The sequence below is a fragment of the Pseudophryne corroboree genome, chromosome 1 (genome assembly GCF_028390025.1).
Source record: "Pseudophryne corroboree isolate aPseCor3 chromosome 1, aPseCor3.hap2, whole genome shotgun sequence".
Taxonomy (NCBI): Eukaryota; Metazoa; Chordata; class Amphibia; order Anura; family Myobatrachidae; genus Pseudophryne; species Pseudophryne corroboree.
The window spans coordinates 1,020,994,148-1,021,017,638 of record NC_086444.1 but is presented as its reverse complement, the minus strand read 5'-3'; the positions used below and the strand labels follow the sequence as shown (position 1 = coordinate 1,021,017,638).

The 23,491-nt window shown below is 41.8% G+C and overlaps 1 long non-coding RNA gene across 4 annotated transcripts in view; it reads right to left on the bottom strand.

The window, feature by feature from the left end:
* Positions 1 to 2,161: 2,161 nt before the first annotated feature.
* LOC134983737 (uncharacterized) overlaps positions 2,162 to 23,491 on the bottom strand; it is a 1,747,570-nt gene continuing 1,726,240 nt past the window's right edge. For all 4 annotated transcript variants that reach the window (XR_010191680.1, XR_010191685.1, XR_010191689.1 and 1 more), the window contains exon 9: positions 2,162 to 2,311. This is a non-coding gene — a long non-coding RNA (uncharacterized LOC134983737). The remainder of the gene's footprint in view (positions 2,312 to 23,491) is intronic.

The following is a 23,491-nucleotide window of genomic DNA, read 5'->3' as shown; positions in this document are numbered from 1 at the left end:
AGTGGGGACCCCTTTAATCAAGGGGTCCCCCCCCTCCAGCCACCCAAGGGCCAGAGGAGAAGCCCAAGGCTGTCCCCCCCATCCAAGGGGCGGCAGATGGGGGGCTGATAGCCTTGTGTAAAATTCCGAATATTGTTTTTAGTAGCAGTACTACAAGTCCCAGCAAGCCTCCCCCGCAAGCTGGTACTTGGAGAACCACAAGTACCGGCATGCGGTGGAAAACCGGGCCCGCTGGTACCTGTAGTACTACTACTAAAAAATACCCCCAAAAAAACAGGACACACACACTGTGACAGTATAAGTTTATTACATACATGCACACCTCCATACATACATACTTACCTATGTTCCCACGAGGCTCGGTCCTCTTTTCCATGTAGAATCCTAGGGGTACCTGTGTTAAAAAATATACTCACATAATCCAGGGTAGAATCCGACCTTAGAATAATTCACGTACTTGGCAAAAAAATAAAACGGAAACCCGACCACGCACTGAAAGGGGTCCCATGTTTACACATGGGACCCCTTTCCCCGACTGCCAGGACCCCCCCTGACTCCTGTCAAAGAGGGTCCCTTCAGCCAATCAGGGAGCGCCACGTCATGGCACCCTCCTTATTGGCTGTGTGCTCCTGTAGTGTCTGTCAGGCAGCACACGGCAGTGATACAATGTAGCGCCTATGCGCTCTATTGTAGCCAATGGTGGGAACTTTGCGGTCAGCGGTTGACCAAAAGTAACCTCACCGCTGACCGCAAAGTTCCCACCAGTGGAGCCCAGTGCTGGTTTTAAAAATACGGGGGACCCCTACGCTTTTTGTCCCCCGTATTTTTGGAATCAGGACCAGGCGCAGAGCCCGGTGCTGGTTGATTAAATATGGGGGAACCCCTGTCATTTTTTCCCCCATATTTTTTCAATCAGGACCGGCTCAAAGAGCCCGAGGCTGGTTGTGCTTAGGAGGGGGGACCCCACGCAATTTTTTAAGACTTTAAACAATTTTTTAAGGAACACAATGAAGCCCTGCACGGATCTCACAGATCCGGCCGGGATTCCTTGTGTTTTGCCAGGCAGTGTTTTACTCATCACTCCCGTAAAACACTGCCTGATATTACGAATCACATCGACATCGGAAAAAACGAATGTGCAAAACTCGGCAGCTTAGTGAATAACCGTATCAGGATTCAAAAAGTTGCAGTAAAATGCACCCGATGCCATTCGAGTTCAAACACCCTTAAAAACGGCAAAAACACGAATATTAGTAAATAAACCCCAATGTGTCCAACTGTACATCTGTCCCTCAGTGTTTTATGATACTTTGTCTGATTCTTAAAGAGATGTGATTATTATTCCTTATTTGTTTCCCATGGTATACAGGTTAGCAAGTTTTTAAACACTTTGTACAACATTATGTCTACATAATAAATGTATCTTACAGGTGAAGTCATGTGTTGATGTCCCTATATGGGTGCATGTGTGACCTCTTGTTGCTGAAGCACAACTCAAACTGCAGCCAAAACCAGAAATCCCAGCGATCCAGAATTTTTATTTTTTTTAAGCGCATCACACTCGTTCATCCCACACACTATCAACAAAGGCTTTAAAAATAAATATTAAGGGTACATTTGTATATTTCATCAATGTTATATGGTATTTGATAATTGTTTCATGAATTGCAAAATTATTTTGATGTTAATATAGAAACTTCTGTAGCTCCCCCTTTACGAATTCATAAAACCACATAATTTGCAAAAACATTTTGCTCATGTATGCAAAATACTATAGATGATGCGCAAATTGATGAAGGCAAGTGGGAGTTAGAAAATTAAATAGGGCTTTGTCTTGCTACTAGTTACCTTACATTTACCATACCTTACATTTATGGCCCTAATATTACATTCCATCGCAGATCATGTTGCTAGTTCATATAAAACCTGACAAAAAATAACTTTAAATTGCTACTGCATCTTAAGATTTGTAGTGAAAGTCTAAAAGTATAAATAACAATAAAAACTTGTATTATAAGGTTAAAAAACACATTACTGTTCTTACTGGAAATTTTAATACAACATGTGCAATTGCTCTAATAGAGGGTGATACAAATGAAATATAACAATTAACAGTTTTCTTGCTCTCAAAGGATGAACTGTTTTGTTCACTTACCTTCTCTGATGGGTTAGATATAAACCAGCTGTATGAACGTAAATCTCAATTAGTGTAATTTATGTTTCCTTGAATGTCAATCATTAGTGTTGAGAGGTGGGACTTAAAGGCTCTGTACATTAATTAAGAGCACATCTCTGCAGAGTCATCTTACACCTAAGGGATAAAGAGGAAGTTTTAATTAGATTCCAGAAGACAGTATGTCATATGTAAAATGTAAAAATGAATTTTGTTCTTCTATAAAAGTTGTACTTCATTAATTTATAAAGAAAGTATCGCAAAAGAATATTATTAAAGATCATGTAAAAAAAAATCAGTCACTCATTGAAATTACAGCGTAAAGTCAAAAAGGTTAAATTAGGAATATGGCTTAGTTAAAGCTGTTAAGTACAGAATAGTCACTCATGCATCCTCAAATATGAACACATTTGGATTCATGACACATTATATAATCTTCTGAACCTTCACATTCACACAATAAACTGAAGGGTCAAACTAATAGATACTTTCTGTTTGCTTAGAAGGGTTTCCTCAGGAATCCCAAATTAATCACCAAGTAATGAATAAAAACAGGTACTGTAGTTGTCTGGATAAAATAAAAGATATCTGTCAAAGTAAAGGTGAACTTAAAATACTGTAAAAAAAAGATGTAGCTAAATATTTTAGTGTAAGGTTTTCTTTTTAAAGGCTCCTAAAATGCAGTTATTTGCCTGGTCTATAGCTGCCTGTGATTGGATTTATATGAAATTGAAAAGAGTTCAGTGCACTCCATATGAAAGATACAGTGTGCTTAGTACATAAAGCCCAATTTATACACAATAGGGGGTCGATTTAGGATTTGCATCTTTTACACAATTTACGTCTACAATACATCAAAAAAAATATACACTTTATGTACTATGCAGAGCTGCACATACAGTATCTTAAGATCCCAGTATTTGTGAAGTTTATGTACAATAGTATTATATACAGTATGTACTCTTTAAGTAAACTACACTACAGCCCCCTGCAGACAGCGCTCACCAACCCGGCAATTGCCGGGTTGGTGACGCGCTAGTGACGCGGCAGGGGCGGCGCTGGGAGATCACATGATCTCCCAGTGCCGCCCTCCCTATGCACTGTGAATGGGAGCCGTGTCGCCTCGACACGGCTCCTGTTCACACTAGACAGCTAGCCGGGTTGAACACGTGTTCAACCCGGCTAGCTACCATGGTAGGATTTCCGGATCACTTGGTCCGGGAATTTGCCGGGAGACCCATTTCCACTAGGGAAAAACACGGGTAAATGCGAGCCCCCACGCATTTACCCATGTTTAAAAAAGCTAGTGGAAAAGGGGCATTAGTTACCCATAGTGTGAACACAGGTGATCATACTCCCCTCAAACAGCCAGCCTATCGTGCTTCCCTGGAAGTGCTGGAAGCAATGAAAAACGAGATTGATCTTATGTTATGCCTAGGTGTTATACAGAAGTCTCACAGTTCTTGGGCTGCCCCAGTGGTACTGGTCCCAAAGAAGTGTGGTGGTAACAGGTTCTGTGTAGACTACAGGAGGTTAAAAGATATAAATACATTAGACAGTGTACAAAGAAGGGCAACTAAAATGGTGCATGGCCTACATCACAAAACTTACCCGGATAGGCTGAAAGTTCTTAACATGTAGACTTTGGAGGAGAGAAGGGAAAGGGGGGACATGATAGAAACTTTCAAATATATCAAGGGTCTGACTCTTAACAAAGTTCAGGAGGGAAACATTCTTCAAAGGAAGAGAAGTATTAGAACTCAAGGACATACACTGAGACTGGAGGGGGGAGGTTCAGGGGAAATGTAAGGAAAAATTACTTCACAGAAAGGGTAGTGGATAAGTGGAATAGCCTCCCATCAGAGGTGGTATAGGCTAAGACTGTAGAGCAATTTAAACATGCTTGGGAAAGGCATATGAATATCCTTACAAAGAATTAAGGTTCAAAAAGGGTTGAGATTGCCTAAAGGATAAAAAAAAGGGGCAGACTAGATGGACCAAGTGGTTCTTATCTGCCATCAAATTCTATGTTTCTATGTTTCTAACTAGGAACATGAGTTCCAAGGTCCATGTCGTACAGTACTTATATAAATATCTTTACAAACACTTTGAAACTACATACATTTACTTGGTGCTAACAACAATAATTGGGCCTTGCTGACTAACCATACCCACCGCTGCTACTGCTGCTGCTTGATATAGGAATAATACTGTATACTGTTTCTAATAATTGTGTTTATTCATGGCTTGTTTTATATGTATAAGTCCATTTAATATCAAATCCTAAGTATTTGATATTTTTGCACACACAGTACATAGGGAGATATTCAGAGATGGTCGCAGATTTTGCTCTCACAGCAAATTTTGCGACCATAAACAGCACTCACATGCTGGGGGCCACCAAACACAGGGCAAGGCCATTCAGCATTTGTTGTGCCACCCTACGATGCGATAGCAAATCAATTGAATAGAAGTTGACCCCTGCTTATAAAACCTGACTGCATAGGCAGGAGCACTGCCGCCATGTGTCCACATTCAGGATGCGCAGGCAACGTCATCGGCCGGTCCAGAAAATGGCCATGACATGACTGCATTTCCAGCCCCCCTCCCCTTCAATGCTGCATTGCCGCCCCTGGACGCCCATCGCCTGTCAATCATGATGCGATGGAATCCTTCTGGGATGTGATTGCATCATGATAGCCTGTGTGTGCACATGATGGCTGGTGCCCATGCGCAGATGCCAAAACCACGGTCTTCAGAGCGATTGCATGGGTTGCTATCAGCTCTGAATAAGGCCCATATTGTTTATACAACTCTCGATATCTGTTTGTGGATCATTAATGAATACTGCTCATATTAATTAGTTTTATAGTAATTTGATTATATGGATTAATATTGAATATATTTTTTTCCACTTTTGAGTTTTATGATATAACAATTTTAATAAATATATTTAATTTTTGGTACTTAATATTAAGTCTTTATTAAGGCAATGTAAGCTTTTATCCAAAACTGAACGGTATCAGAAGCTGGTAGATCTTGCATTTTACTAAACTGTGTTGACACCATGATCTGTACATCTTTTTATGCCCCATTTTCAATTGCAGCGCACTGGTAGACAAGCTGAGATCACTTATTGGTGCTTTATTTCCCAGGCTAAATGTTGCCTGCCTTCCACTGAAAAGTTTTTTTTTTAATATTATTACTGAATAAAAATATGTTAATGCTTCAAGGCTTAGAGGACTTTTACAAGTGTATAATTATCTAAAACCTTCAGTTCTTGACATACATTCCATGTCAGAACATTGATGAATGTGATGTAAGTATGGTTAATTTTAAGGTAATTCTACATCATGATAACTTACTTTGACACATAGAAATGGTGGATTTTCATAGTGTTGTAGATTATATACATGATTTTTCTACACTCCATTCATTCATTACTATGTGAAAAAAGTGCATATCCTCATGATCTAACAATAATTACAGTCCTGCAGAGCAGTGTTAGTGATCGCGCTGGCCCTGCATCAGTTGTGGGACAGGTGGTAGGTGATTCAAGATCGTATCATGAACTTAATTCAGAGATGTATGCAGACTTGATACAAAGTCTCATTGGCTGTGCAATTGCATAAATCTCTGAAACAGGTCCCATATCTTTGGATGTACAGTTTATTCAGGCTTTATGAACAAATAGCTGTCGGTTGGTCTGAGACATCTGGTGTTCCCAGAGCATTGCCTTTCATAGGTTCCAGCAAGCTGCACCTGTATTTTTGTTGTTGAACTAAGTGATAATGTACAGCACAAGGTTTCCTGTTTTTCAGTTTTCTAGGATGAGTCTGGTGAGCAACTCTTGGATTGTGTGTGCTTTGTCAGGTGGTGCTGGTCCCAGAACATCCAGTGAGTGTGACTCAGCTATTAATGTTGGTTTGTAGCACCTTAGCACATCTTCTAGAAAGCTTAGTGGTAAGGGATTTCAATTGTATAGCTTGTTGGTACAATAGGCACCGTGGGGGATGGGTATGGAGATTTCCAGTAGAAAGTTTTCTACTTCTACTGGACATTCTGGTCGTCCATCTGCAGGGATTTTCAGGGAAATAGTCTGTCATCATTGGAGGTTCAAGGGGATGTTGTTCATTGTAAAAATAATGCACTTCTATGTGAATAAGAATCTGGGTGTGGATAAAGTAGGAGGGGACTAAGAAGGACTTATCTGTAGCCAAGACAATGTGAGGTATTGTGAGGATGTGTCACAAAATCACAAATGGATAGTGGATGCAAACCCATACCTTGGGATTGGCAGAGATCCTGGACAGAGGCACAGAGTCTATTGTGCAGGTGGTATTTATTCACCAGGGACCCCTGCAAGGAGGTTTGAACTTAGATGCACCCAATATTCAGGTTGCAGCCCTCTGTCTGGGATCCCAGGTATGGCGGCTGGTATGCACTGGTGCAGATACTGGAATATGGTGAATGGCGTGCAGACACTGTAACAGAATATAGCAGTGGAGCCAATCGGCAGGAACATATAAAGGAAAAGAGTGACATGTACAAGGAATGGAACAAAAGCCTTGAATGGAACACGAAAGGCAGAAATCCGGAATAGCACAGGAAATAGAAACCAGGAACGTAGATTACATGGTGAGCATGAGTAGCACAAGGCTAATGCTGGAGTATGGTTTAGGAGCTTATACTCTGGCACTGAAAACTGCTCAGAGCATTTTAGAAGAGTGGAATTCAATTTTGTCCCCAGTGTGCCGTTACACTTTGGCACACCTGGCCCTTTAAATCCTGTGCTGAGCAACGAGACAGAAGCAGGAAGACATCAAAGGGGGAGAGTAGTAGACAACAGCAGCTGGTGTCTGGGACTCCCTGCTCACTGCTGCTGTCGACCAGGAGACCAACTCAGCTGGACCTGGTAAGTTATCTCCAGGTTCCGGAGTGCTGTGGCAGGATGCATACAAGTCCTAGAATAACTGGCTTACTGCTATGTATTCATGGGCCGGTTATTTAGACATGAGTCCAGTGGACAAACAAAGGGGGAGGACCTGCAGTCAGACAGACAACAGTGGTTGAAGTTGCAAAGTAGAGCTCCACATCTGGTAGATGTGGGTGCCATGGATAAGTTGTTATCATAATACCTGTGGAAGTGGAAAACTTGAGAAAGGGTTTTGCTAACAGTTTTATTCTTCTGGCAGATGGGGTTGTGAAGATGGTTAAATTAAAACATTTGCAATGGACTTTAGAATTCCTAGGACTCTTAAGGAGAAGCAGATGAAAACGGTTTGGGCCTTATGTTATGCCTCCTTTTTAATTTATTTACTGTATTTCATTTGTGAGTGTGGTCGCTTTAGATACTGTAGCTCCGGGAAAATATTGCTTAATCCAGCATCTGTTTTATCAGTAGGTTGGGGTATCAGTTTTTTTGATGACATCATGAGTTTTAGGGAGGTATTTTTTTGATCAGAGTCCTTCTATTGTAGGTTAATGTAGAGTAAGCCTTTTTGGTTGTTGCAAACAAACCACAATATTCCTGGCGCCGTAATTGGAGGATTTGAAAGCAGCTTTCTCAGGGGTAATTGGTCATTTACCCCTTATACTGAACTGAAAAAACACAATTGAGAATGCGCTTTTCAAATCCAATGTAGATTTTGTTAATTTTTTATATATTATATATAAATATGCATTTACCTATCACAATTATATATATTGCCGGCCGGCCACATAAAAAACCCCTTTGGCTATCAAAATAAAAATTATGTATATGTATGATTAAAACCTATATATCTCTAACAAAGTGTATAAAACTTCCTTTTACTCTCTAAACATATAAACACAGCTGTATAATTATAGTAAACAAGTATACAAATCTTATATACTTATATGTATTGCACTGGGATCTATTACTCATAAACCCCACATATATCTAATCACCTTTTCAGGTATATATATGATAAAAAAAACGGTACTGCTCAGCTGTGAGAAAGGCTGTGTTCAACAGATTGCTATTAATCACATGCTTTGCTACAGTTACTAATCTGACTATGGATGCATGGCTTTGCTCAACAAATTGCTACTAATTACATGCTTTGCAACAAGTTGCTAACTTGATTCATGGATGCATGGACTTGAGCAGATTTCTTTATCATATATATACCTGAAAAGGTGATTAGATATATGTGGGGTTTATGAGTAATAGATCCCAGTGCAATACATATAAGTATATAAGATTTGTATACTTGTTTACTATAATTATACAGATGTTTTTATATGTGTTTATATGTTTAGAGAGTAAAAGGAAGTTTTATACACTTTGTTAGCGATATATATGTTTTAATCATACACATATATAATTTTTATTTTGATAGCCAAAGGGGTTTTTTATGTGGCCGGCCGGCAATATATATAATTGTGATAGGTAAATGCATATTTATATATAATATATAAAAAATTAATAAAATCTACATTGGATTTGAAAAGCGCATTCTCAATTGTATTTTCTTTTGGTTATTGCCCATACATCCTTTCTTTCCTGTGAGAGGAGAGGTTTAACACCTTTTTGCATTGGATTATATGTAACGGCACTGGTGAGAGTAGCGTGGTGTATCTAGATTATTATTTTTATTAGTGGGTCTTGATGGATACCTTTATGGTGCTCATATGCTCTTTTTGGTCCAGGCATTGTTCACAGAGTTAAGTGTTCCCATTGCTTAGCACCACTTTGTGCCTGGTGTAGTCTTAAGGGGTACTTATCAATTTTACATCTAGGTTGACAGCCATGGAAAGGATTTTTTGTAGGAAGCTGAAGACACCTATGGTTGGTGTTTATAGATCACATTATTTTGTTTGCTCTTTAACAAATATCAGACAGGAGGCCAGATGCATCATCGTTTGGAAAGTGATAAAATGGAGAGTGAAAAAGTACCAGCCAATCAGCTCCTAACTGCCATTTTTCAAACACAGCATGTGACATGGTAGTTAGGACCTGATTGGCTGCCACTTTTTCACTCTCTATTTTATCACTTTCCAAGTGATGTTGCATCTAGCCCAGTATCTCCTTAATTGGGAAGTTTTCTAAGTTCAAAAGATTTGTATTTGACTGTCTCTGCTGCTGTTCAACTTGTAATTTCAGTTGTTCGATAATGAGGCTGGCTCCTTGGATTTTGGGGCTTATCTTCATGGGGCTTGCTCTGCGGTCCTTTGATCTGGCAAGTAACATTGGTATGAGCACAAATCTTCTTTGCTTGATTTCTTCCCTATTATAATGGTAGGAGTTTGAGGAACTAAAATGTGATCTGTTTGGGTGGGATGAAATGAAGTACGAGTTTGGTGGCTGTGCAGGATGCCAGCTAAACCATGCCTTATACATGACTGCTCCTTTAAAAAAATTGTTCGAGTTCGGCTGGCATCCTGCACGGCCGCCAAGCTCGGACTTCATTACATCCTGGCCAAGGTGTGATAGTTTCAGTGTGATACAAATGTTTAATAAGCAATGGGCATATTCACTTCCAGCAAACCAGTAGTTGCTGCAGATTGTGCTTGTTAATTTAACTTGCATACTTTGTTTTTAAGACATGCAGCTACTGGGTAGTAAGAACAATTTTGCTGATACTGTACATTCTCTTGATTTAATTGCCTCAAGTTTAGAGAGATAGCACCTAAATCAAATTTTGTTGGTGAGTAATGCCCTTCTTAAGATTGGCAGCTAATATAGTTGGGCATGTAGGGATTACTGTACCTCATCAGTCTATTACTCCTAAAATTTTGCAGGCCTACAAATCATCTTGGATAGACTGGCAGTGGCCTCTATCATTTGTTGAGGTAGGCCTTGAGTGGATGTTGTATAGGGATATCTTCATCTCTTGATTCTGTTTGTTGGCTTCAGAGATACTGTACGTTTAATTAGGAAATGTAATGTTTATAAGTATAACATTAGATTTTGTTAACTTTATGTTTATTGTTTTGTGTCCTAACTTCTCTGAACATCACCGCAAAGTAGCAAACATTGAGAGATTTTTTTACCTGACCACCAAACTATAACTTAATTTTAAAAAGAAAATAGCAACTTAATACTTTCTGGATTTCTGAAAGGTTTTTATCTTTTTGATTGAGGTCAAGTTACAACACCAACCCCCAGAAAATAAATTAATTAGATTTGAAATGTTGATTATTCCTGTTGTTTGGCTGTCCTACAGTATATTGCAGATTAGTCACTTGGGTGGTAACAACCTAGCAGAGATCACAGTTCTCTGATTTTTTTATTTACTATTAAATATGACTTGACTATTGCCTTCTGTCATCTGATTTGATTTAATTCCTAGGCATATGTGACATTGCTGCCAGAGTGGCGTAACATTTGATTTAGTACAGAAGAAGGTCAGTTCAGTTAAATCCTGTTGAATTCTGAAGTTGGGTGATAACATTTGTTTATTTTTAAGAATGCCCATCTGTATAGCCTTAATAAGATTCACCTCACAGATGAAAGTTTGTTTTAATTATAGAGTACTTACTGAATGCTGTTAGGGTAGTTTTTCAGGTCGAACACGGTGGTGGCTTTGTTACCCTACTAAGAGCATCTTTTGACAAGAAAGAATGGTAGCAGTGACGATACTGAGCTCCGGCTATTATTTGCCACCAAATTCATTAATTTTAAAATGTATCAAATAAAACTCACCATTTTAATTGCCATTTATATCTCCTGCGTAGTTACAGTATATTTGATAAGTGGAGTTTGTTAGATGCTTGGACAAGTGGACTGTTATCAGCCATTAGGGCATTTAAAATTACAGAAGGAATTTTATATGCAGTACATGGAGGATTTTAAATCCCAAGACTGAGTCAACCTATCGAAACTAGTATTTGGCAGTTAAGGGGTGTTTTGTGTTGCAGGGTTGATTGGTTACTGGGTGTTGTTTAGAGGTGGGGCTTCAGTGCTATGTAGGTAGGTTGGAAGGCTTCTGGACATTTTTCTGGGGATATGTGTATAAACAGTAGACTCAGGGGTAGATTAATTAAGCCTGGTGAAGTGATAAAATGGAAGGTGATAAAGCCCCAGCCAGTCAGCTCCTATCTGTCATTTTTCCAACCCAGCATGTAACATGGCAGTTAGGAGCTGACTGGCTGGTACACTATCGCCTTCCACTGTATCACTTTTCCAGGCTTAATAAATCTGCCCCTCAGTAACACAGTAACAAAGTGTACTCAGCACAAGCACCAGCATTAGTGGGACTGCCTGCATAGGGACTTTACATGGGACTTCTACTCTCCTAAAATGCCCCTGCTTATTAGAGCACTACATAACACATACTGTTCATGATACAGTGCAACTTCTTCAAACCAATGTGCAGTGATACTACAGTTCTCAAATACAATTAATTCCACTAAAGCCTTCTCAAATATGTTCACTTATTAAGACACTTATAATACATACTGTATATGGTGCTTGGCTAGTTACAGTGGGTTGGGTATGGGTGATCCCAGGGCTTAGAATGCCGGCGGGGAGGGAGGGGGTGGCAAGCGCAATGAAGCACCTTGGGGGCTCTGTGGCGAGCTGGCCTGCCACGGGTTTTATTCCCACACAAGTGGAAATAGTCCCTGTTAGTCGGCATGCTGGCTGTCAGGATTTTGAGTTGGCGGGATGCAGGCGTTGGTATAGGGACCGGATAACTACATCCCTTTACAGCTACAGGTTGAGTATCCCATTTCCAAAATGCTTGGGACCAGAAGTATTTTGGATATCAGATTTGTCCGTATTTTGGAATAATTGCATACCATAATGAGATATCATGGTGATGGGACCTAAATATAAGCACATAATGCATTTATGTTTCATATACACCTTATACACACAGCCTGAAGGTCATTTAATACAATATTTTTAATAACTTCATGTATTAAACAAAGTTTGTGTCATTTGAGCCATCAGAAAACAAAGGTTTCACTATCTCACTCTCACTCAAAAAATTGCGTATTTCGGAATATTCTGTATTTCGGAATATTTGGAAATGGGATACTCAACCTGTATTACACAATGGATAAAGTATATGATGAACCACCAATTAATATGTGTATATACTGTATGAATATCTGCTCTTTTGCTACAATACTGTTACTGCATGAATCAAAAAACTGTCTTTCTGTAAATCACCATATGGTGTTCATGCTTATTATGGAGCTATTCTAGCAGTACGACAAGTACAGTTGAAGTACGTTTACACAGCTCAGCAAGACAGACACACAACATGGTCTATGGGGGTTATTCAGAGTTGTTAGCAAACCAAAAAAGTTAACAACTGGGCAAAACCATGCTGCACTGCAGGTGAGGCAGATGTAATATGTGAAGAGAGAGGTAGATTTGGGTTAAAAGTAGAGATGAGTGGGTTCGGTTCATCGAGATCCGAACCCCTCCTAACTTGTTTTTCATGGTCCAAAGCAACCTCGGATCTTCCCACCTTGCTCAGTTAACCTGAACGAGGCCGAACGTCATCATCCCGCTTCTCGGATTCTCGCAAGATTCGTATTCCATATAAAGAGCCGCGCGTCGCCGCCATTTTCACTCATGCATTGAGATTGAACGGAGAGGACGTGGCTACGTTCTCTCCCTGAAAAGCTCCATATCTGTGCTCAGTGTGCTTAAAATATCTGTGCTCAGTGTGCTGCATTGTGGGGACCACAAGTATATAATAGTAGTACAGTACAGTAGGCCATTGCTGTATCTTGCAGCTCCGTGTCAGATTCAGTTCTAGACAGTATCCTGTTCAGTGCTCAATATCTGCTGCATTATTGTGTGACCAGTATGCTATATAGTAGTACAGTGCAGCATTTTAGTGACCACCAGTATAGTACAGTACAGTAGGCCATTGCTGTATCTTGCAGCTCCGTGTCACTGCAAGCATCCATATCTGTGCTGCATTGATGTGACCAGTATATATAGTAGTACAGTGCAGCAATTTGGTGACCAACAGTATATAGTTGTACAGTACAGTAGGCCATTGCTGTATCTTGCAGCTCCATGTCACTGCAAGTATCCATATCTGTGCTGCATTGTTGTGACCAGTATATATAGTAGTACAGTTCAGCATTTTGGTGACCAACAGTATATAGTTGTACAGTACAGTAGGCCATTGCTGTATCTTGCAGCTCCATGTCACTGCAAGTATCCATATCTGTGCTGCATTGTTGTGAGCAATATATATAGTAGTACAGTGCAGCATTTTGGTGACCAACAGTATATAGTTGTACAGTACAGTAGGCCATTGCTGTATCTTGCAGCTCCATGTCACTGCAAGTATCCATATCTGTGCTGCATTGTTGTGACCAGTATATATAGTAGTACAGTTCAGCATTTTGGTGACCAACAGTATATAGTTGTACAGTACAGTAGGCCATTGCTGTATCTTGCAGCTCCGTGTCACTGCAAGTATCCATATCTGTGCTGTATTGTTGTGAGCAGTATATATAGTAGTACAGTGCAGCATTTTGGTGACCAACAGTATATAGTTGTACAGTACAGTAGGCCATTGCTGTGTCTTGCAGCTCTGTGTCACTGCAAGTATCCATATCTGTGCTACATTGTTGTGAGCAGTATATATAGTAGTACAGTGCAGCATTTTGGTGACCAACAGTATATAGTTGTACAGTACAGTAGGCCATTGCTGTATCTTGCAGCTCCGTGTCACTTCAAGTATCCATATCTGTGCTGCATTGTTGTGAGCAGTATATAGTAGTACAGTGCAGCATTGTGGTGACCAGTATACTACAGTACAATAGTCCAGTGCTGTTCTCGCTGCTCAGTGTCATTTCTCCGTAGTTTCATCAGTGCTCAGTAAAATCAGTGCTCAGTATAATCAGTGATTGATCAGTATAATCAGTTCTCAGTATAATCAGTGCGCTGTTAGACGTGCACCCGTTTTCCGCCATTAGTGCACTGGGATTTAGACAATTGATGAAGTTATTGTGTCTCCGGTACAAAATCCTATCTAGATTCCACTTCTCTAGGCAGGCGATAGCGAGATTTTACCAATTAATATCAGTGATTTATAATTAATTATTAATTACAGTGATCTTGCCAAATGATTCCAGTGATTTTGTCATTTTCTTCCAGTGATTTGGACCAATAATACCATTGATTAGAACAAATAATTCCTGTGATTTTTTCATTTTCTTCCAGTGATTTGGACCAATAATACCATTGATTAGAACGAATAATTCCTGTGATTTTGTCATTTTCTTCAAGTGATTTGGACCAATAATACCATTGATTAGAACGAATAATTCCTGTGATTTTGTCATTTTCTTCAAGTGATTTGGACCAATAATACCATTGATAAGAACGAATAATTCCTGTGATTTTGTCGTTATCTTCCAGTGATTTGGACCAATAATACCATTGATTAGAACTAATAATTCCTGTGATTTTGTCATTTTCTTCCAGTGATTTGGACAATAATACTATTGATTAGAACAAATAATTCCTGTGATATTGAGGTGTTTGTGTCACTTAGCTTAGCCGTCCAGCGACCACAGTGCACCTCTTTTTCTCTTTTTTTTGCATCATGTGCTGTTTAGGGCCAATTTTTTTAAAGTGCCATCCTGTCTGACACTGTAGTGCAACTCCTAGATGGGCCAGGTGTTTGTGCCGCCCTCTTGGGTCGCTTAGCTTAGTCATCCAGCGACCTCGGTGCAAATTGTATTACTAAAAATAGTATTGTGAGGTGTGAGGTGTTCAGAATAGACTGGAAATTATGGTTATTGAGGTTAATAATACTATAGGAACAAAATTACCCCCAAATTCTATGATTTAAGCTGTTTTTGAAGGTCTTTTGAAAAAAAAACACCCGAATCCAAAACTCACCCGAATCCGACAAAAAAATGTAAGGGAGGTTTTGCCAAAACGCGTCCGAATCCAAAACACGGCCGCGGAACCTAATCCAAAACCAAAACACAAAACCCGAAAAATTTACGGTGCACATCTCTAGTTAAAAGTGTTCAAACTGAAAACTAAATTGCAGTGTATAAATAAAGCAGCCAGTATTTACCCTGCACAGAAACAATAATACACACACCCAAATATAAATCTCTCTGCACATGTTACATCTGCCCCACTGGCAGTGCAACATGGTTTTGCCCAATTGTTTTGCTAACAACTCTGAATAACACCCTATGCTCCTAATACCAAGTCAGAGTATTTGTGTAAAAGTTGATGCTGTCTGTACGGAATACATATGTATTCTCGGCAGACGGGATGCTGGCTGTCAGTATCCTAACATCGGCATCCCACCTACCAGAATGCCGGCAGCGGGGTAAGCTCTAAAAGTCTCCGCTGTGGGCACGGAGTCTTGCTGGGCTCGGCACAGGATCTATTCCCACTCTATGGGCGTCATGGACACACAGAAGTGGGAATAGCCCCTGAGAGACGGTATTCGGGATGGTGGGATCCCGACGTCAGTATCCTGACTGCCGGGATCTTGTCAGATGGCAAATTGATTGCCTCCCACCTGTACGGTTAACTCACATTCGACTGATTACATTGGTTATGACCACAGCTGCAGTAAAACTCACACAATGGAATAATGTACATGATATAACAGTAGTGCTAATAGTGTACTACACATATTCATCTTGCTCACATTCCCTCATCTGCAGGTGTTGACATATATATATATATATATATATATATATATATATACAATTCAGCGGCACTCCATGGACTACTAAAAAGAAGCACTTCAACAACAATGACTTGCGCAACGTTTCAGGGTCCTTTATTGCCCGTCATGTATTTATGTATTTTGTGATGTATCATTAACAGATCCATTGAAACCACTGGTCCTGTGCGGTTCTGGTTACCATGGTGAAGTTCCTGCTACACGCTGCGCCTGCACGTCATAGAGCAGCGACACAAGTGCAGACGCAGATCGTGATGGACGGCCGCAGTCTGGGGCACTTGGAGATCCCGTGGGCACTGCTGGAGGTGGGCGGAAGCGGTTTCCATGGAGACAGTCATGCGGCTGGACGCTCCCTGATGTCATTGACTGTGACGTGGAAGTAGAAGCAGCAGGCTGGCGGGCGGATACGGCGTTGAGCAGGTGAGTATGATTAGCCATTAATGTCCACTTGTGTCTTGTGTATACAGTATGTTGGTTTGGTTTATTGTGTCTCACTTCTGTCTGGCCCTGAGGACGGGGTACATCCCCGAAACATGTTGGCTACCATGCTGAATAAATCAATACAGCTATAATTGACTAGTATTGAGCCTGATGAGTGCCGCCGTCACACCACACTACTTTTGCATTGTGATTCTTTATCACTCAGAGGGCACCTCAGCAATTTGCACAAGTGGCATTAGGAGTGCCAGGCTTCACTGGACTTTATGCTATTGGGACTGACTCACAGGATATTCATCCAGTAAGTGAGTAGTTCCTTACCAAGGCACCCCCTACTGTTTTGTTATATATACTGGACCAGGACATCTTTTACAACATTTTGTATTTTGCTGATGTTTATAAACTGTATATGTTCAGTGGTGATCAACTACTGTGAGGTGGACCTTATTCCTTCACCTTGACAAGTATATCCAGAAATAAGGATGTTGGAAGCTGAGACACATTTGGATATAGCTCTGAAGTTATTGGACACCAGTGAGCATTTAAATTTTTCGGATGTGGAGGCCAAGGCCATATTGGTGGAACAGAGTATGGAGGATGAGCCCGTTAAGAGTTCCAATGATGAACTGTTCAATCCTGGTTGAGAATGAAACAAAGAGAGTGTGAATATGAATACGATGCGATCTCACTCTCTGATTACTACCAGAGTAATTTGATCCCACAAGGTTTTAGGATATGCAATTCACCGATGATAGGTAGATATAATGTTAAATTCTGCCATTGATGGGTTGCGGTCCTTAATAAATGCTCTATGGACCTGTTATTGCTGGTGGTGGAGGAATCCACTAGAGAAATTAATCTTGTCAAGGAACAACTAACGGCTTTTGAATTACAACATAAACAGGTCCTTTGCCAGGACAAACAGACTGATTGGATCAATAAACTGACAGCACAAATGGATCAATACCATCATATTCTGATACGATTTAAACAAGATAAATTAACCAAAGTCAAGAAGAACTATGAACAACAACAGGTATATCCATGGCTGGGGAGTGCGAGACCAACTCAGGAGTTTAGACAACCATTCAGACGACAGCTGCCATGTAGATGGAAGGAGCGACAGGATAGTAGCACCTCGGCCAGTGACTCTGAATATACATCCTCTCACATGTCCGCAACTGATGACCAGCTTCCTTTGGGTTCACTCCCTTTAGGGGTACATACCTGCTCCAACTGCACACCAATGGCAGGCCACACAAGAGGACGAGAAAGAAGGGGCAGAACCAAAGGATCTTATGCTCCAAGACCACCTCAACCCTGAGAGAATTAGTATTTAACCTATCATTAACACCGATCACTGATATAAAACACTGTCTTTTGGCAAAAGGATTGACTTTTGTTCCCACTACTCTTCAAGATCCCTTGGAGTGGAAGGTTGACGTGCATCATCTGAACAGGACACTTAGGAGAAGGGAATTTTTCAATAAAAAATTGGTTTCAATAGCAAAATCTGAAATTCCAGTCTGTTACGTTCCCTGTACTAGGTACTCCAGAGACTAGATGGATGAGCCCCAAGTACAGGAACATGATGCTGCAGTAGGAACAGGAGTTCAGCAGCAACCCCTAGAGAACCCTGACTCCATTGTCTCACCTACGTGGTCAGTCTACACCTGCGAAACTATGTTTGCTTGGGCTCACGGCAGCCATGTTTGAAGGGCGGATTAGGTCTGCCCAACTCCGATGCCCCCGGGTCTTAGTTAGAGATAAGGCGTAAACCGAGACGTGGCTAGAACAAGGGGAACCTCTAACTAAATGGAAACACAGTAGGTAGGGGAAGGCTACTGGAACTACCATAAAAGATATGTGCAGCGCGGCCACCAAAACAAACAGTAACAAAGGTATGTGCAGCACAGCCGCCAAGACAAACAGTAACAAAGGCGACGCTGTCCTGATGCCAAACACGACACCTATCGTATCTCGCCGAGGACAGCGTAAAGCGGAAACCTCCGCAGAAAAAGGTCAAAGTAAAACGAAGAGAGTGACATGGCCAAGGCCGTAAGGTGCGCTACTCACAACACCGATACAGGTGCACGTAGGTGAACAGGAACCCCACAGCTGCGTACACTGGCACACAAGACTGAAAGGCTGGATCGTCACCAATAGCAGACTCCAGACACCAGAACTCAGGAAAACAGGACCACAGGGAAACAGGATCTCTCCAAGGCAGGAAGCAGCTCAACAAGAAGCTATCACCAGCGGGACTGTGTTAATCTGGCTCCCATAAAAAGCCCCTGTGGCCCAATCAGCAGGCAGCCCAGCCCCTGATCCAAATAAGCCAGCTGTTAGCTGGCGCACAGCATGCGGCATCCCGGCTGCTTAGTAACAGCCGGGACTGCAGTGCCTAGCGGCCGCCCGGCATATTCGGTTGCTAGGCAACCGGCCGGGAGCAGGGAGTTAGCGGCGGAAGTGACGTGCCGGACCCGTTGCCTAGCAACATCCAGTATCCGGTGCGACCCGCCGCTAACAGTACCGCCCCTTGAGGAGGGGTCAAGGAACCCCTAAACCCAGGTTTATGAGGAAATTCTCCCAAAAAATATTTTTTAGTCTAGGGGCATGCAAATCCCTGTCCCGGACCCAAGATCTTTCCTCTGGGCAGTACCCCTTCCAATGGATCAGAAAATAAAGCAGACCATAGGAAATTTTAGAATCCAACACCTTTTCTACCAGGAATTCCTGATGGCCCTGAACATCCACAGGAGTTCTACCCTGAATAATCTTCCGAGAAAATTTCCTGGAAAGAACATATGTCTTAAACAGCGAACAATGAAAGGTGTTGGAGATTTTAAGTGACTTTGGCAATTGTAGCTGAAAAGCCACTGAATTGATCTTTTTGATAATAAGAAATGGTCCAATAAATCTAGGTTCTAATCTAACCAAAGGTTGTCGGAGCTTGATGTTGCGGGTTGACAACTACACCTTATCTGCTACCTTAAAGGTGCATGGGCGTCAGAACCTATCCGAAAAAAAATTCCACCAGAAGACAGCTTTCTTAAGAGCAAGGTGTACCTTCTTCCAAATAGCTCTGAGATGGGAGGTTAAGGCCAAGGATGAAGATGGACAATTAGGAGTAAAGGAATTGGCTCTAAGATGGAAGCCCAGGACCGAATAGAACGGAGACACCTTGGTGGACGAATGACAGGCGTTATTGTAAGCAAACTCAGCCAGGGGGAGATAATCTGACCAATCGTTCTGTAGCTTGGCAGTATAAAGACATAGATACTGCTTCAGTGATTGATTCACATGCTCTGTCTGCCCGTTGGACTGTGGATGGTATCCTGAGGTCAAACTGAGTTTCATGTTTAACGAGGCACAAAAAAGTTTCCAAAAATGGGCAATAAACTGGGGTCCCCGGTCTGAGACATTATCCACGGGTAATCCATGAAGCCTGAAAACATGGCAGAGGAACAAGACTGTCAAAACTTGAGCGGATGGTAATTGGAGTAAAGGAATGAAATGAGCCATCTTGCTAAACCGGTCCACGACTACCCAGATCACCTGAAACCCGGATGAAAGAGGAAGATCCACCACAAAATCCATGGAAATGTGTGACCATGGCCTGAGCGGAATTGCTATAGGCATGAGCTGCCCGACGGGCAAGGACCGGGACACTTTGTGCTTAGCACAATCTTGACAGGAGAGAATAAATTCCCTAACATCCTTAGAAAGATTAGGCCACCACACCGATCGAGAGATTAACTCCAAGGTTTTAGCAACACCAGGATGGCCAGCAACCTTATTATCATGAAACTCTGTAAGGACACTGCCTCTCAAGAACTCAGGAACAAAGATATGACCAACAGGCGTATTACTGGGAGCCTGCTGCTGAACCTGGACAAGCTGTGTGAGCAAATTAGAGATGAGCGGGTTCGGTTTCTTTGAATCCGAACCCGCACGAACTTCACTTTTTTTTTTCACGGGTCCGAGCGACTCGGATCTTCCCGCCTTGCTCGGTTAACCCGAGCGCGCCCGAACGTCATCATGACGCTGTCGGATTCTCGCGAGGCTCGGATTCTATCGCGAGACTCGGATTCTATATAAGGAGCCGCGCGTCGCCGCCATTTTCACACGTGCATTGAGATTGATAGGGAGAGGACGTGGCTGGCGTCCTCTCCATTTAGATTAGATTTAGAAGAGAGAGAGAGAGAGAGATTGCTGTGATACTGTAGATTAGAAGAGAGTGCAGAGTGCAGACAGAGTTTAGTGACTGACGACCACAGTGACCAGTGACCACCAGAGACAGTGCAGTTGTTTGTTTTATTTAATATATCCGTTCTCTGCCTGAAAAAAACGATACACAGTCACACAGTGACTCAGTCTGTGTGCACTGCTCAGCCCAGTGTGCTGCACATCAATGTATTGTATATAAAGCTTATAATTGTGGGGGAGACTGGGGAGCACTGCAGGTTGTTATAGCAGGAGCCAGGAGTACATGATAAATAATATTATATTAAAATTAAACAGTGCACACTTTTGCTGCAGGAGTGCCACTGCCAGTGTGACTAGTGGTGACCAGTGCCTGACCACCAGTATATTAGTAGTATTGTATACTATCTCTTTATCAACCAGTCTATATTAGCAGCAGACACAGTACAGTGCGGTAGTTCACGGCTGTGGCTACCTCTGTGTCGGCACTCGGCAGGCAGTCCGTACATCCATAATTGTATTATATACCACCTAACCGTGGTTTTTTTTTTCTTTCTTTATACCGTCGTCATAGTCATACTAGTTGTTACGAGTATACTACTATCTCTTTATCAACCAGTGTACAGTGCGGTAGTTCACGGCTGTGGCTACCTCTGTGTCGGAACTCGGCAGGCAGTCCGTCCATCCATAATTGTATTATAATATATACCACCTAACCGTGGTTTTTTTTTCGTTCTTTATACCGTCGTCATACTAGTTGTTACGAGTATACTACTATCTCTTTATCAACCAGTGTACAGTGCGGTAGTTCACGGCTGTGGCTACCTCTGTGTCGGAACTCGGCAGGCAGTCCGTCCATCCATAATTGTATTATAATATATACCACCTAACCGTGGTTTTTTTTTCGTTCTTTATACCGTCGTCATACTAGTTGTTACGAGTATACTACTATCTCTTTATCAACCAGTGTACAGTGCGGTAGTTCACGGCTGTGGCTACCTCTGTGTCGGCACTCGGCAGGCAGTCCGTCCAACCATAATTGTATTATATACCACCTAACCGTGGTTTTTTTTTCATTCTTTATACCGTCGTCATACTAGTTGTTACGAGTATACTACTATCTCTTTATCAACCAGTGTACAGTGCGGTAGTTCACGGCTGTGGCTACCTCTGTGTCGGAACTCGGCAGGCAGTCCGTCCATCCATAATTGTATTATAATATATACCACCTAACCGTGGTTTTTTTTTCGTTCTTTATACCGTCGTCATACTAGTTGTTACGAGTATACTACTATCTCTTTATCAACCAGTGTACAGTGCGGTAGTTCACGGCTGTGGCTACCTCTGTGTCGGAACTCGGCAGGCAGTCCGTCCATCCATAATTGTATTATAATATATACCACCTAACCGTGGTTTTTTTTTCGTTCTTTATACCGTCGTCATACTAGTTGTTACGAGTATACTACTATCTCTTTATCAACCAGTGTACAGTGCGGTAGTTCACGGCTGTGGCTACCTCTGTGTCGGCACTCGGCAGGCAGTCCGTCCAACCATAATTGTATTATATACCACCTAACCGTGGTTTTTTTTTCATTCTTTATACCGTCGTCATACTAGTTGTTACGAGTATACTACTATCTCTTTATCAACCAGTGTACAGTGCGGTAGTTCACGGCTGTGGCTACCTCTGTGTCGGCACTCGGCAGCCCGTCCATAATTGTATATACCAGTGACCTAACCGTGGTTTTTTTTTCTTTCTTTATACATACATACTAGTTACGAGTATACTATCTCTTTATCAACCAGTCTATATATTAGCAGCAGACACAGTACAGTGCGGTAGTTCACGGCTGTGGCTACCTCTGTGTCGGCACTCGGCAGCCCGTCCATAATTGTATATACCACCTAACCGTGGGTTTTTTTTCTTTCTTTATACATACATACTGCAGTGCCACTCCTAGATGGGCCCGGTGTTTGTGTCGGCCACTAGGGTCGCTAATCTTACTCACACAGTCAGCTACCTCATTGCGCCTCTTTTTTTCTTTGCGTCATGTGCTGTTTGGGGAGGGTTTTTTGGAAGGGCCATCCTGCGTGACACTGCAGTGCCACTCCTAGATGGGCCCGGTGTTTGTGTCGGCCACTAGGGTCGCTAATCTTACTCACACAGCTACCTCATTGCGCCTCTTTTTTTCTTTGCGTCATGTGCTGTTTGGGGAGGGTTTTTTGGAAGGGACATCCTGCGTGACACTGCAGTGCCACTCCTAGATGGGCCCGGTGTTTGTGTCGGCCACTAGGGTCGCTTATCTTACTCACACAGCGACCTCGGTGCAAATTTTAGGACTAAAAATAATATTTTGAGGTGTGAGGTATTCAGAATAGACTGAAAATGAGTGTAAATTATGGTTTTTGAGGTTAATAATACTTTGGGATCAAAATGACCCCCAAATTCTATGATTTAAGCTGTTTTTTAGTGTTTTTGAAAAAAAACACCCGAATCCAAAACACACCCGAATCCGACAAAAATAATTCGGTGAGGTTTTGCCAAAACGCGTTCGAACCCAAAACACGGCCGCGGAACCGAACCCAAAACCAAAACACAAAACCCGAAAAATTTCAGGCGCTCATCTCTAGAGCAAATCCTGTGCGAGGCCAGCCTGAATAAAGGATGTTTGAATAATGGGAGTTGCAGAAGAGTGGTTATTGTGAGCAGGAATAAAACAGCGCGACAGGGCATCGGCCTTGGTGTTCTTAGAACCGGGCCTATAGGTGATTGTGAATTTGAAGTGTGTAAAGAATAGTGCCCAGCGTGCCTGCCGGGATTTAAGCCATTTTGCTGACTCAATACTGTATACTGTAAATTCTTGTGGTCAGTGAACACCGTAATGGTATGCTTAGCTCCCTCAAGCCAGTGCCTCCATTCCTCAAAGGCCCATTTGACTGCCAACAATTCCCGATTACCAACATCATAGTTGGATTCTGCAGAGGATAATTTTTTGGACATGAAGGCACA